This window comes from Pezoporus flaviventris, unplaced genomic scaffold (genome assembly GCF_033815535.1).
Source record: "Pezoporus flaviventris isolate CSIRO_AGI_PZ_B2104156 unplaced genomic scaffold, CSIRO_AGI_Pfla_v1 ptg000023l, whole genome shotgun sequence".
Taxonomy (NCBI): domain Eukaryota; kingdom Metazoa; phylum Chordata; class Aves; order Psittaciformes; family Psittacidae; genus Pezoporus; species Pezoporus flaviventris.
This window is the reverse complement of record NW_026892571.1, coordinates 9,002,897-9,017,164: the sequence shown is the minus strand read 5'-3', so window position 1 is coordinate 9,017,164 and position 14,268 is coordinate 9,002,897. Positions and strand designations below refer to the sequence as shown.

General features: G+C 49.7%; 1 long non-coding RNA gene across 1 annotated transcript; it reads left to right on the top strand.

Moving 5' to 3' along the window:
• The first annotated feature begins 7,198 nt into the window (after nt 1-7,198).
• LOC133271294 (uncharacterized) lies at nt 7,199-11,557 on the top strand. The gene is made up of 3 exons (XR_009744069.1): nt 7,199-7,324; nt 9,501-9,604; nt 10,531-11,557. It is a non-coding gene; the product is annotated as an uncharacterized LOC133271294 (long non-coding RNA).
• The last annotated feature ends 2,711 nt before the right edge of the window (nt 11,558-14,268 follow it).

The window sequence follows — 14,268 nt, the reverse complement described above, 5'->3', positions numbered from 1 at the left end:
CTGCGTGCACGGTGCTGTCACTGTCACTGGTAGCAGTGGGGCAGGGCAGTCTCACACCTCCAGCACCACTGGGTGTGCAGCCGGAGGGAGCCTTGAAATGGACACAGGGACCTCTCCTTCTGCTGGGCTGGGATGGGCAGTATCCTGCTGGCTCTGCTCTGCATCCTGAGGGTGAGTCCCTGGTGTGAGCTGAGAAGGCTCTGCAGTGTTGCCAAGTACGAGAATAGCTTTTATTTCATTAGCTCCATCTGTAAAAACACCTTCTATGCTGCATATTTAGTATGTGAATATTCTCCTGGCCTCATCCTGGAAATGCAGCACCAAAGATACCCCACTGAAGGGAACTCTAGCTTTGGCTAGAGCCACTCAGGACCCAGGGACAGGAATCTGTTGTAAATAAAGTGTATGGAAACAAAATCCTACTGGCTCTGCTCAGGAAAACGTGTTCTTGTGGTCAAAAGTCTGTTTCAAGTGGATTAAAGAGCATGGTATGCCCAGCTGCTTGAAGGTCCTTGGAGCAAGGGTGTGAGTGTCAGATGAAGGTAAATTGACTGAAGAGGCCAGTATGAGCCTTGCAGGGCTGGATGGACAAGCGTGCTCAGTGTTCCCTGGATGCAGCTGGGGGACAGCTCTTGGGGCACGCTGCACCTCTCTCCAAGGGTCCTTGCAGCCCATCACAGCCACTCCCCAGGGAGGCTGCATCAGGATTTTGCATCAGCCATGGAGCAATGAGTAATGGGGCAGTTTTGTGCCTGAACAGCAAGTCAGTAGAGGAGAAAAGTCTTGTTAGCTGCAAGGATTATGACCTTCCTTCCCCTTTGGAATAGCATTGCCATAATTTTCTTTATAAGTGTTTATGGAGAAAATCAAATTGGTTTAGTTAGACTTTAGATGCATTTATGATCTTGGTGGGGTCATAAAGCCACAGCAGGATATAAAACCATTGCTGATAATTCCTGGGTATAGCCTGGTGCAACACAGTGCAGAGGAGATTACTGTCAGAGTGGCAGTTAACAGAGCCCCCTGCAATGGGACGTGGCTGTTTGTGAGCAGTTTCTGCTCAGAGCTGAGAAAGCTGTGAAAATGCCAAAGAGATATGAGGCAGTTTTAATGGGATGCCTTCCCTGGGAAAGGAGAACTGAGGTGGCAGCCTCCTTCCCTCTCCTCTCCAGCCCAGAGCAGTTGGGATCTCGCTGGCAGACCTTGCCCGGGCTGCTTGCCCAGATCTGCCAGCTCCAGCATCGTCTTCCAGCCCTCAAGTCAAACCTCCCGGTGACCCATCATTCTTCACAGATTTCCAAGGTAGATCAGGGATAATTGCTATTCTTATTTCAGCTCCTATAGCAAGCCCTTGGGTTGTAAATGACATGGAGGAGAGATGGAGAATGACAAATGACATAGTCCAAGATCAGCTTATAATCAGTGTCATGGGAGATCAGGCTGGCCTCCTACCACCTGCATCTCCTGGTGAGACAGATGTGAGCATGAAGGGACCACAGCAATAGTGGGCTAATTCCTGGTGGTGAAAGGGCTTCTGCTGAGGCCACAGGACCCTTGTCTCCCCCAGCACCCAGCTGCAACAGCCTGAGTGCCTCTGTTTGCCAAAGGGCATCAACCTCTCAGCTGGGTGTTGACCCTCAACATCTCCCACCCAAGGGGACCTGCCCTTGCATCCCACTGCTGACCTGCTGGACCCCAGGGTGTCCCATGTGCTTCACCAGGGCCCAAGGAAATGCCATGCAGCTGAAAGCAAATGTTATCCCTCCTGGTAAGCAGCTCACTGGTTCTTCTCCTTCTCTCTCTGCCCCCTGCCTTGCTGTGAATCTATAAATACTCCGGGAGTGTGATAAATGGAGGATTGCTGCTAAGGCTTTGTCAGCTGCTGGTGGAGCTGACTGTGCAACTGTTAATTATGCCGCAGCAGCAGCTGGACAGGTTTAAATCCTTTTGATGCTCTGAAATGCTCCCTCTGGGGAAGCTTAAGGAATAAAGGTTGTCGTGACTCATGGGTGTTTGCTTCCCCTTCTAGAAAGTGTACGCGACACTGATTGCTGCATGGAGGGCTGTTCTCCTCGCTCCCGTTGCCTGTTCTTGGAAATACATACTCTGTTTAATGGCAAGAAGTTGATTCTGCAGATCTGTAGCTGCAATCAAGCAGTTAGCATGCTGCCCACATGTGTGGAGAGTTTATCCGTGAAAGCTTTCCCTAGCAGACAAAACTGGGTTGGAGAAGCAGTGAGCTGCAGGGGATAGCACTGGGTTTCTGGGGAGAAATAATAGAGGTTAGGGCCAGTTAATACCTCACTGGAGATAGCCTGGGGAAGAAGGAACCAGTTGACAGTGGCTCAGGGTACCATAATCCAGCTGTGTCAGGCTTGCCAGGCTGAGCTCTTGTGGGTTTCTGTGTCTCCATCTACAAGCTTCCTGCTCTGGATTGCTTTCTGGGTTTGCTGTGCCCTGTTTCTACTTGTGTTTCTCAGAAGAAAGGCTTTGCTCTGACACATGCATGACAGCTTCCAAATTCTTCCCCTGAGTGAGGGGCATGCACCCCAGAGCTTAAATCCTGGAGTTAAAACATTCAAAGTCATGGGACAGCTACATCAGAAACTCCTCCTAAGCCACTGGGTAAATACCTCTCCCTTTTTCTGCCTCTCACCCTTTAGTACAAAGTGCCCCGGGTGCTGTGTGGGTGCCCTGTGCAGAGGTATCATCGTGGATGACGGATGATGCCCTGGTGATATGAAACTAAAATCCAGTCAGTGTCTCCAAAGCTGTCTGCAGAGCCAAGCCTGGAGCTGCAGGGCTTGGTCCTAGACACCCTGTCTGAGCTGTGTGCTCAGCGGAAAGACAGGGAGGAGGACAGGTCTTCTGTCCTGGCTGTTGCACTAGCTGTGCCAAGTTTTCATTGCATGCTCCAAGTTCATTACTAACCTGAGCTCCACACATCTGCTTAAGAAGTACTTTCCACACTTACTTGTGTAGAAGATTGTTCTAGGGCACTGTAAAGCACTGTTGAGTCCCTGTCACAAACAATAGGCTGCTTTCACAGATACTTCCTCTTGGACTTCTCCTCCCAACTTCATGACTGCATGTGATTTCTCTCTCGCCATCAAACAAATGATGTTGCTGGCAAAGGATGCTGCCTTCACCTTGCTGGCAGTGTGCACAGGGGTGGGTACCCAGGCACAGCAACCTGTGTGCACACACACACGTGCACTTACACAGCCAGCCTTGTAGGTGTTCCTTCAGGCACAAAGCTGCTGCACCACTTCCCAGCCTCAGGTCTCCAAGTCAGGATCCCTGTGCAGAGCTTTCAGCACGATTGGGCTGTGAGGATTTGCCAGCAGAGCCTGGGGCCTTACCCTGTTGCAGTCACATGGAAAGGAGCCTCTAGCTCCCATGTCTCCAAGTCCCTCTGTGATGTTTGGACCCTGCTATGAAGGCTACAGAAGTGATGCAGCCTGAAGGTGAGAGCCTGGGGAGGGGGATGGGACCACATCACGCTGTTCCCTGCACCATCTCTGGCACATCACTGAGCATCTAAACCCTCTTTGCCCTCCACCTGCTGTAAAATGAAAGTGGTAAGAGCCACATCCCTGAAGGCTGCTACCAGGGCTCAAACCAGAGAGCTTTGCAAGTGATGATTTTGGTAGCATTTCCGGATTTTCAATAGTCAGAAACAGTGAGGGGAAGAGCCACAGCAGCTTTTGAGATGCAAAATCCCCCATATTACTTGACTGGGAATGTGCTCAATTTGTTTTTTCCACAGAATCTAAGAGATGGCTTTTCTCAGTGATATTCCTGTGAAAACATGATGTTTTGATCTATATTTTAATGACACAGCTCAGTAGCCTCATTTTAATCAGCCACCCAGCACCCCTGGGAGTGCTGGAGAAGCAGAGGTGACATCTGTCTATCAGCAGCCACTGGCCTCCCAGCAATCCTCTTCTCCCTTGCTTACAAACAGCTCTCCTCCAAAGGAGAGCGGATTTACATTAACAGCATGAGTGTCACCTCTTATCTTGGCAGCACCTGGAGCGATAAGGGCAGTTGCATGAGTGATGAACATTAATGTCTAAAGAACCAGAGCAGCTTCCTGGAGAGGCTGGGAAATGCTTCCTCATGTCTACCAAGGGAGTAAATGTTGCAAAGTGCCTGCTCACTCTCCCACAGGCATAATAACAACCTTTGCATTACACACCCCATGCTAGATGCTTTTCTGAGCACTTAACAACCATTTGCCTGGACAAATTAGCAGCTGACACACATGGGTGATTGTACCTACACATTGGGAGCTGGCCACTTTGGAAACATAGATGTGGGGAGAATCATCTCACCTCACTCAGGCTATGCAGAAGTAATTGGGAATGGTAGGCTCTGACGAAGAGAGGACAGAAGCTTCATTCCACCTGAGAGAGGTGCCAACAAGCAGAGAGGATAACTCATGGCTGGACATGCCCTGGGGATCCCAGCTCATTGAACAGCCCAGGCTGGCTGCAGGTAGGGAGAGGGTGTTCTTGTACATCCCTGAAAGGGGTAGCTGTGCCATCACCCCACCACCCACACTGCTCTACCAGCAACAGTCACATCCTGCTTCCCATAGGACCAATGCCAATCCGAAGGGAGATGCTCTCAGCTCTCACAGAGGGAAAGAAAAGGAGGAAGGACAGAGATTAAATGAGCTGAATAGGAAAATTACTCTGGGCAAAATTCCTGCAGTGTCCAGGATACCCACAAGTAGCAGGAGCTGCTGATCTCTGTGGTCTCCTACAAAATAACAAAGTCAACGCAGTGATGGGGAAATGTTTCTGCAATTGCTGGGTTGCTATTGAGCTAGCTCTGCTCTTTGCCCTTGCTTCATCCTCGCCTGGAGAGGAGTTGGATGGAGTCAATTTGCTCAACTTTGTGTCTGGTCATTGTCTGCCTTCTAGTAAGAAAGTTCACCAGGGAGGGAGGTGGATCGAAGCACCTCTGTTTTACCACTGCAAGTCCAGGGCCTGTGCTGTCCAGCCAAGGCTCTTTAGTGACAAATAATATTGCCCTCGGTTATTGCCAGGAAATGACCAGCCCCACTTGCCTGGTGGTGCTCCCTCCTAGTTACAAGTGTGTGCTTTGTTTCTTGATGTGCCATTAGTCACTTAGAGGCTCACATCTCACTAGCTCTTAGGACACCTCACTGGGGAAAGCAGGTTGGTAGTTCCTCCAGCTCCACGTACTTTTGCAGCTCCTCTGCAAAACCACAGTCCTGCGAGGACTGCTGAGATAGGCACAGGACCTGCTCAGTGTGCCTGCAGGCTGAGCTGCAGACACTGCCCTGCTGAAAACCTCAGCTGGGGATACTACAATGCTACCCGAAGCGCCAGGGCTGGGCTGGCCTCAGGAGGCATCTCGGTTTGGCAACAGGCATCCCCCAGGGGCCAGGTAGATAAAGATAATGCATTGTGCAGGCCTACCCAGCCCTGCCATCCACCAGCATGGACAAGCTTGGCACAGCAGACCCCTTATGGCACCTTTTCTGAGGCCAGAGAGCAGCAACACTGGTACCAGTGCATGTGTGGAGTCCACACCACCTCCATATGTACCCTGCCCTGGCTTGAAGGGTCAAACACTGCTGCTTCCCTGGGGATTGTTTAGCAAAGAGGAAAGTAGTATTGGGTGATATGTGTTTGTCATGACAGCCATGGGCCAGCTCCCGGTTAGATACAGCATATTAGGGGAAGAGTAATCCACCAGGGAAACCATTGATGTGCCAGGAGGTTGAAAAGAAAGGTAAGGGAGAATGAGGGAAGAACATAGCTCTGCTGGTTTGGTACAGCCAGAGCAGCTCCTCAGGAGGGGACACAGACTGCCTGGCCACCCCAGACATCCCAGCTATTAGCTAATGAACTGGCTCAGCTGCTGGTGGTGATGACTGGGACATCCAAGATGGGAACCGTGTGCCAGCGGGACTGAGGATAACAAGGAGGGGGCAGGACGGGAGGGGTTGGATGTGGGCACGGACACAGATATGGACCACAGCCTGGGGATTGCTGAGCTCCACACTGCTTTCTTGGCAGCCACCATCTGGCTGGCTAATTACTGCATGTTATAACGTCCTTTGGGAGTTTGAAGTACTTGTTAGTGCTAATAATGACAGTAATAGTCAAGATTAAAAATAATTAAGGCAGCAAAGTGGAGAGATTGGATGCTCAACTGCACTGATAACCAAGGGGATTCCCCCTGAATCCTTCCCTTGTTACAAGGTGATGGTCATGGTCCCCCTGCATGGGACAAGGATTTGGGGACATTTCAGAAGCACCAAACTTCTGTCTCTGATTTGTTGTTATTGTCTCCTCCTTTGCAGGCTGTTTGCCTCAATTTCAATGAAAAGACAGCAGAGGAGAGTGAGTGATGGCCCAAATAATCTACAGCTGCTATCAAATCAAGGTGTGGGGGTAAGTGATGCTCCACAGAGCGTTTAAAGCAGAGGTTAGTGGTGTGAGCTCAGGTAAATGGTGGTGTTACTGGGCTTTTATGTAGCAATAATACAGGTCTTGGAAACTCAGAGAGGAATTTGTACTTGGTGCTGCTATCACTGAAAAAAGGTGAGAAACTGTTTTTCAATGCTCCCCTAACAGGCTGTAATCCCAGTTTCTAGCAGCCATCAGGTGTCTGGTGAGGGCAGGATCTCAGCTCAGGCAAGCAGGGGTTGCACGGTGTTATCCTGATGGGCAAAAAAGGAGCAGAAAGTGCTCTGTGTTCCTCTGTTTGGCAGCAAAGAAAACCTCTGAGGTTCTCAGCCTTTAGGAAAGCAAGAGAAGCCTCAAAGCAGGATGAAGGTGGTACAGATAAAAGGCAAGGCAGGGGGAGGAACTGAAATGAGCTTCATTTGCTTGGTCTAAAAAAACCTGAGATGGAGAGAATGAGCTTAGAGCACGAACATGAAGCTGGGCTTAATGAGCTGAGCAGCTCCAGTCGTCTGCTGCCCTTGGCGTCTATGGCAAAATCCTGCAGTTCTGTCAGGTCTTGCAGTTTTGAGGCTCTTTGGTGGGTGCCTGAACAGCCCCTGCGGATCACTAAAGCCTAAGAAGATAGCTGTTGCATTGTTAAAAAAAAGCATATAGCCCATAGAAGTAATGTGAGGAAGTACAGAAAACGTGCTTTATTAAGCTTAAAGGCTGAAAAAAGAGAGTCCAACAAGAAGAAAATCTTTATTTTCTTTCCTTAGTGACCAAGGGATGTGTTCCAGCAGGTAAAATTGTGGTTCCTTTAGAAACTAGACACAAGATTAAATGTATTGTAAAATACATGCCAAGCCATACAGCAGCTGAGACTCACAAGGTAGGTAATGGATAACAGGTACTAAAGTTCAATAAGCAAAGGAGAAATAACAGTGGTTAATGCTGACATCTCAAAGTTGTTTCCGTTTCAAACCATCCTTCCCAGGGAATCTGTTTGTCGTTTTCTGTGTTATGCTATTTTGTTTTTTCAAGAAAAGAATGTTTAATTGGATCTTTGTGCTTCCAACAAATGCTGGCCCTCTCTTCCAGATCCATTTTTTCTCTAAAGCAGCAGTTGGCAGTGCTAAGAGTCCCCTGCTACTGCAGCTCTGTGCAGTGCTGCTTGGGGTGTTGTGAGCTGGTGGGAGAGCACTTGGCTGCAAAAGATTTACTGTGGGTGTTTTAAGTCTGGAGAGTATTTATTTTGAGCCAAGGTAGTATTCCAAATTAAAAATCAAGGCAGGTAAAGGTTGTTCTGGTTGTGGTGATGCGCAGCGAGGAGCCGGGCTCACCAGCCACTGGATGGCATTGTTGTTTCACACGGATAAAAGCTGTCGTGGCTGCCCTATGCAGTGCCCTGGGCACCAAGATTCAGGAGCCTCTGTGGTTCCTCTTGCCGTGGTATGAAGGTAGTCAGGGCCTGGGTGACACGGCACATTGGTAGATGTGCCCTCGCAGGGCAGAGGGCTTGGGAAGAGCCTGGTCAGTGCTGTGCTCAGCTGTCCCTATGGCTGCTGCTACTGAGGCCGGGCTGGTGTCAGCTCCCTGCCTGCAAAGGATGAGCACAGTCCAGGGCACTGCATGGGGGAACCCTTCTATGGGCAGCCAAGGGTGACAGAGGGGCAACCTTCCTGGGTGCCTTTTGCATCCAAAAGGAGCTAACGCAGCTGCTGAAGTATCCCCAGTGTGGTGCATTTAAGAAGAATGAGGATTTAAGATCTGGGAGGTGAGCAGCCATGGCTTACATCAAGCAGAGGTTAAGGGCTGATGACACATGAGGTGCTGCAGACACAATGGAACCCTCTGTGTTTGCTTAGGTCCTGTGCTTACCTCCTATCACCCTTCCTTCCACCCTCACCTGTCCAGGGCACTGTGCCTCTAAAGCAGTGGGGTCATTCCTCTCCATGGCCCACTAGTGGGAAGGGAGTATTTTGCCCTTTGCTGTGGGGAAGAGGTGCTCAGCCAGTGTGGAGGGAAGAGCCCAGTGGATGGGAAGGTGCCTGCGGCAGACAATGCTGAGCAGGTAACGTTTAAAGGCAAGGAGATGCGCTCCTTTCAGTGCGTTGCAGAGGCTGGTGGCACGCAGGTCCCACCTTCACGTGCAGGCTGGGAAATGAGTATTTGCAAAGGAAATGTTAGACTGGAGGGGTTTGCTTTGCTGGTGGGGTGAGCTCCTGAGAGTGCTTCCTTGAAGGGTGTAGGCAGGTCTGCTACTAATACTGCTTTTCAACTACCTTCATAAGCAGGTCCTGCTTCCCCAACTTGAAGATGCGTACCTGTTTATAGGCTCTTGGAGCTATCAAGATCTCCACATCCTATGCAAGCACCTCTGAAGCAAACAGGAACATTGGTGTGTATTAAAGCATTGGCTTCATGAGAAGCCCCTGGGAGTGCTGTGTGAGCAGGGAAGGACTGCTCCCTGCCTCTTTCCACGTGAGGAATCGAAAGCACCAGCTGAAACAAGCCTGTGGTATACTTCAGTTACAGAAAAGGGCACCTCACACAAGGGGTAATTCGTGCAGGAATTCTTGCTGCCAGATGCCAAAAGTGCATTTGTAATGCAGCAGGAGGAATTAATGGAAGAACAATTAGTTGAGGCAGCGGTGTCCTCTCTGACTGAGGGACTTGTTAACCACAGATTAGTGGAGGCTTGGAGAGTCTTAGCCTTTTCCTCAGGAAGCCACTATAGAGAGAAAGCACAGCATTAGATGGACCGCTTTTATTCCCCAAGCACTATAATAACTGTGCTGAATACTGCTGGGATGCTTTATGCTGCCGTGGCTAGACCACAGGCAGTCATTTCTTTCTTTTCTTCTATTTTCCTGTCTTTCCCCCTAGAAGCTGTGTTCACACAAACAACACTCTGCGTGTGTGGCCTCGAAGAGGAAGTGCAGCAGCTGCTGCTAGTGAAAGGTGATTTCCTTTTGAGAAGCCCTTGCACCCCTGAGCCCAGCCATACCCATCACTTCACTTAAAATCTCTGCTGTGTTTGGGAAGCTGCATAATGAATTTCCCTTCCAGGCTGTGCAAATGTTGTGATGCATTTTGCCAAAACCAGCACAGAAACTGCAGACAGGAGAAGTGTAAATGGCTGAAGGTTAACCCAGGACAACAGGGCACTACAGGTGAGTTAAATTTAGGTAGGGAATTGCTGGCATTTGTTTCTTGGAAGTGAGAACACTTCATTGTCTTCGGCACTTATTAGCCCCCAGACTAGTTCTGCAAATCAGGGCTGTGGTTTCCAGTGCTGGCCATGGAGGAGGACTCCATGTGTCCATCTCATCAAAGCCCAGCCCAAACATGTGGGTATCGCAGCTCCGAGATGAGCAGCTCTAGTTTAACTCTTGTTCTGCTGAGCTGCTGCAGATCTCCCAGTGTCATCCTGGAAACATAAGAGCAATCACTGCAGTGTTTGAAAGCACCATTCTGGGAAGTGCCAGCCACCGTGGCTGCAGGGGTGCAGGAGTGTGGCCTCAGGCTCAAGCACTTACAGCGCTTGTGTGGACATTGGCTGTAACTGTGTGTTAAACACACATGCAATTGCCAGGAAGGGTTTGCAAACCACCTGCAGGCTCCAGTCTGTTCTCTCTTTGAACAGCTCTGAGTAAAGAAGTCTCCTTTTTTCGTCTGGGTTTTGGGTTTGTTCTGTGAAGATTTTTTGATGGGGAATTAATGGTCGGGAATAATGTTTCTTCACCAGGCAAGCAAAGGACTTGGGAAATAGGTTTTCCATCTCCAGGAGGAGCCTCAATTTTCCTTTCTAGGTAGCCAAGGGCACTCCAGAGCAGTGCTGGGCTGCTGGCCTTGGCTCCAGCAGACTCCCACCTCAGTGCTGACCTGAGCTGACCTGGCTGTGTTTCCAAGGCTGTGCAGTGCAGCATCAGCATGCGATGCTCCAAACACCACTGCCACTGTTCACTTGGTGGGGAAAGCCACAGTGGCAGCCTAAGGTTTCTGGCACAGAGCAGAGGGTGAACGCTCTGGAGAGGCCAAGGAGGGGGAAGGAAAAAGTCGCTCCCTGGGTTTATTTTTGTTTGTATTTTAATTTTAGGGCTGCTCACAAGTGGAATCGTCTACGTGCTGCCATGGAAACAGCAGCCTTGGTCCCCAGCACAGCTTGCAGCCATCTGCAAGGGAACAATTGTTGGCCTGTTTGTTTAAAACCATCCGGGGTGGTGCTGGGCGGTGTGTGGCTGGCCAAGGGGAAGCCACATGGGACATGACAGGACGTGCTTGTCACACTGAATAACGCAGCAGACAAATGCCCACAGATGGGATCGGCAGTGTCCTGTCTGGAGAAGCGCTGATGTGCAAAACTGGTGTGAATCACGTTGGTTGAATGACTGTTTGAGACCCAGGAACTGCAGCACATGGCTTGTGATGCTCACAAGCATTCACCCTGATGGGTTTCGGTTCGTGTGGACCCCGGCAAGCAGAGGTCTGTGCATGCAAAGTCTGTGAGAGGCCACAGTGTGGGAGCACTGAGCAGGCTGCTGCTTCCGAGGAGCTGGATTTTGACTGCTCCGGTGGGAAACGGAGCCAGGTTAACTTTCTGCACGCGAACAGTTTGACTGAACACACCAGGCTTCCTGGCATGAAACCGGTGCAGAGGACTGAGCATCAGCCAGCATTTGCCAAAACTGCTGGGAAACCAGCTCCTGGCTTTACTCAGCCATGTGCTGGGCTTCAAATCTGTGAAGAAGAGGTTCTGTTTGCAGGCAGTTGCCCTACCTGAAGAGATGCACATAGAAAAGAAACGCACATGGGAAATGGCAGAGAATCTGATCCACACTAACCTCCTCCCTGCTTGGGTGGGACTATTAAGCCCAGGTTTGGTCTGCTGGATCATGACCTAAATGTGCTCTGATGTCGAGTGTGTATTACTCTGATCTCATGCTGATGCCATGTGGAAAGTCACTGGAGAGCCCTGCCAGAAGGAGGTGTCCTTCCTCTGCTAGGAATGGGTGAGGGTACAACCTGCTGGCTGCCAGCTCTGCCCTTTACCCTTCAGAGGTCCTTCAGCACCATCAGTACCCAGCTGTGAGCTGGCTTGGGTTTCCTCACCCTTGTCATCTGCCTGGAAGACCAGTGCAGGCAGTGTGGAGGCTCAGGACTTTGCCTGGAGTCCACGGAGGAGCTGATTTGTCCCCATTGGCAGGCAGGGGAGCTCAAACAGTCTCCAAACACGTGTGCGTGGAACCTGCTGAGCTGAGCTCGCACACCCACAGTCCTTCCCTTACCCAGCAGCCGAGCACAGCCCTGTCTGACACAGCTGGCAGTCATTCCAGCTAGCTCATGAAACCCCTTCATTTCTGCTTGTCCCCCTCTCTGAGACCATTTTCCTCTGAGATCCCCATGACTGCACTTTACGTGTGAATATTCAGGGGGAAAGATGTTGAAGCTTTTAGGCTCAGATGCCAGAGAAGACACTTGGTTGTGGGAATTTACAGTGGTTGACCTGACTGCAACTATCTCATTCAGCCGAGCAAAGAGGAGAGAAATTACTTGGTTCTCATCTACTTCATCTTCAGAAATATTTAATGAAAGAGGGAAAATAAATTGGGGGGGGGGTCTTGTGGGCATCCTGAGAGTAGAAAAAGAGGTAAAATTAATCCTATCAATAATCCATGATGAATGATTCACTCAGCTTTTTTATTCACACTTGCATATACTTATCCTCATTCACGTGGAGATGCAGTACTCACGGAAATATATACAGACTCATATGCATATGAATTATGAAGCCCAGTGAGGGCTCCTACGCAGCCAGGGTTACAGGCTGGTGTAGCTCACACGTGGTAGGGGACTGCATGGCCCTTGCTTCAGGAGGTTTCCACACAGAGCTTGGCTCCTTGCTGCTTGCATTTTCCACATCATGCTCATCCATGTGCTCTAGCAGGGATGAGGAGGGGAAAGGGTCTGTGTTGCCCTCCCTCCTTTCAGTGGGGGTTTATAGGAAGAGGGGCTCCATGCTGCCTGGTGGGAGAGGTGATGCTGGTGTCCCCAGTGTGCAGCTGCCTCCACGAAGCTCCCCTGCACTGAGACTTCCCTGTCTTCTGCCAGTTTATACCAGAATCTGGTTTCTGGTTTCAGCAGTGTGGTCCCAACCTCCCAGCAGCAGCAGCCAGTATCTCCTTCAGTGCAGAAAGACAAGCACCCAACCATGCCTTGGGGCTGGGAAGCTGGGTCCTCTCAGCACTGGGGGGAATGGCAGGAGGCAGGAGATGTATTGCTGCTTCCTAGGCAGGTCTTTTTCATTCAAAACGTCTTTGCAGGAGAAAAGAACCAAGTGGAAATTTTTCATTAGAAACGGGATTTTTAAAAACCATTTAAAACAAAATGATGAAAAGTTCTGTCACACATCTGTGGCTGCAGAGAGAGGACTGAGATGGACCAGGACTCCCAGGAGGAACTGGAGGAATTGCCAGATGATGCTGAAGAGCAGAGGACCCAACCCCATCAGACACTGCTCTGACTTGGGAGTCGCTGTGCAAGCGCTTGAGAGGAAAACCCAAAATGTACCCAGAGTAAGCAGCAATGCCAGCCTGCGAGGATGTGGGAACAGACGTGGCCTTATTGGAGGGAGGAGAAGAGGCAGCCTAGGAGAAACAGCCCCAGCACAGGCGCTGCCTTGCATCCTCTGCAGCTGAGCTACAGCAGCATTCAGCACTTCTGCAGGTACCTACGTCTGCTGAGGATGCTTTATTATCAACTGTCATTTCACCTCTCTCATCTTTAAATCCCTTAAATAAAAGGATTGTTTAGTAGCTTCCAGCTCATGGACTGTAAATGTGAAATTTGTCTCAAAAAAAACCATTATTTCCCATAAAAAAAGACAAACTTGTGCCCTGATACCTGACTTATTTAATATTCTGTCTGGATATTGTGGAATACTATGACTGGAACCAGGAACGAGGTAGGTGGTCTTACTTATCTCTGGCCATTTGAAAGTTGGGGCTGTGCAGTTGATGAAGAAAGAGGGTTTTGTAAAAGACAGCTCAAGCTACCCATTGCGGAGGGGCTGCCCTGTCCTGCAGGGAGCTGCCTGGCCCTGCTCCATCTCCAGCTCATGATGCCATGGTTGCCCCTTGCTTTGGTTTCTTCTCTGGTCCTGAGATAATAAATACCTCAAAGGGTTGCTCTGAGAGGGCATTTCAATGCTTACAAAAAGACTTCGTGCCCCTCAGATGAAACTTGCTTTAACGATGTCTGTATTATGAACAGTGGTAGTTACACTGTTCAAAGTGAATGCAAATGTTCTGCTTTAAACCTTAAAGTCAGATCTACCTTAAACTGGATATTAGGTTAATATATCCAGGTAGCATGATAAAGTGTGGGGAATAAATCCAAGTGCACTGCAAACAGTCAGGTTTCATACCATAGATGCAGGAGTTTATTTAAAGGCCTCTCCATTTAGGTATCACTAACATGACCTTCTTTTCAATCACTTCAGTTTTGAACTTCTTCCCACCTTAGGTCAGGCTGAGCACTTTTATCATGAGTCTCAGAACCTAGATACATGGCTGTGCTGCAGCACCCGGAGCGCTCCCTGGACTAAATATGAGTAATGTAAAGAATAGAGGGGGTGACAACAGTGAGACATAATTCTAAGTAAGGACAAGCACCAAATCAGCTGATGCTGTGAATCAGATGTAGACCAGAATTTTCCTCCTGCCTTGCCTCTTCACAATGGTTTCCCTCACAAAATGGACTGGGATCCAAACTGCTGAGAAATCTGAAGTGTTCAGCTTCTGCATCTGGACTTTTCAGCTTAGATCTGGGTACCAGG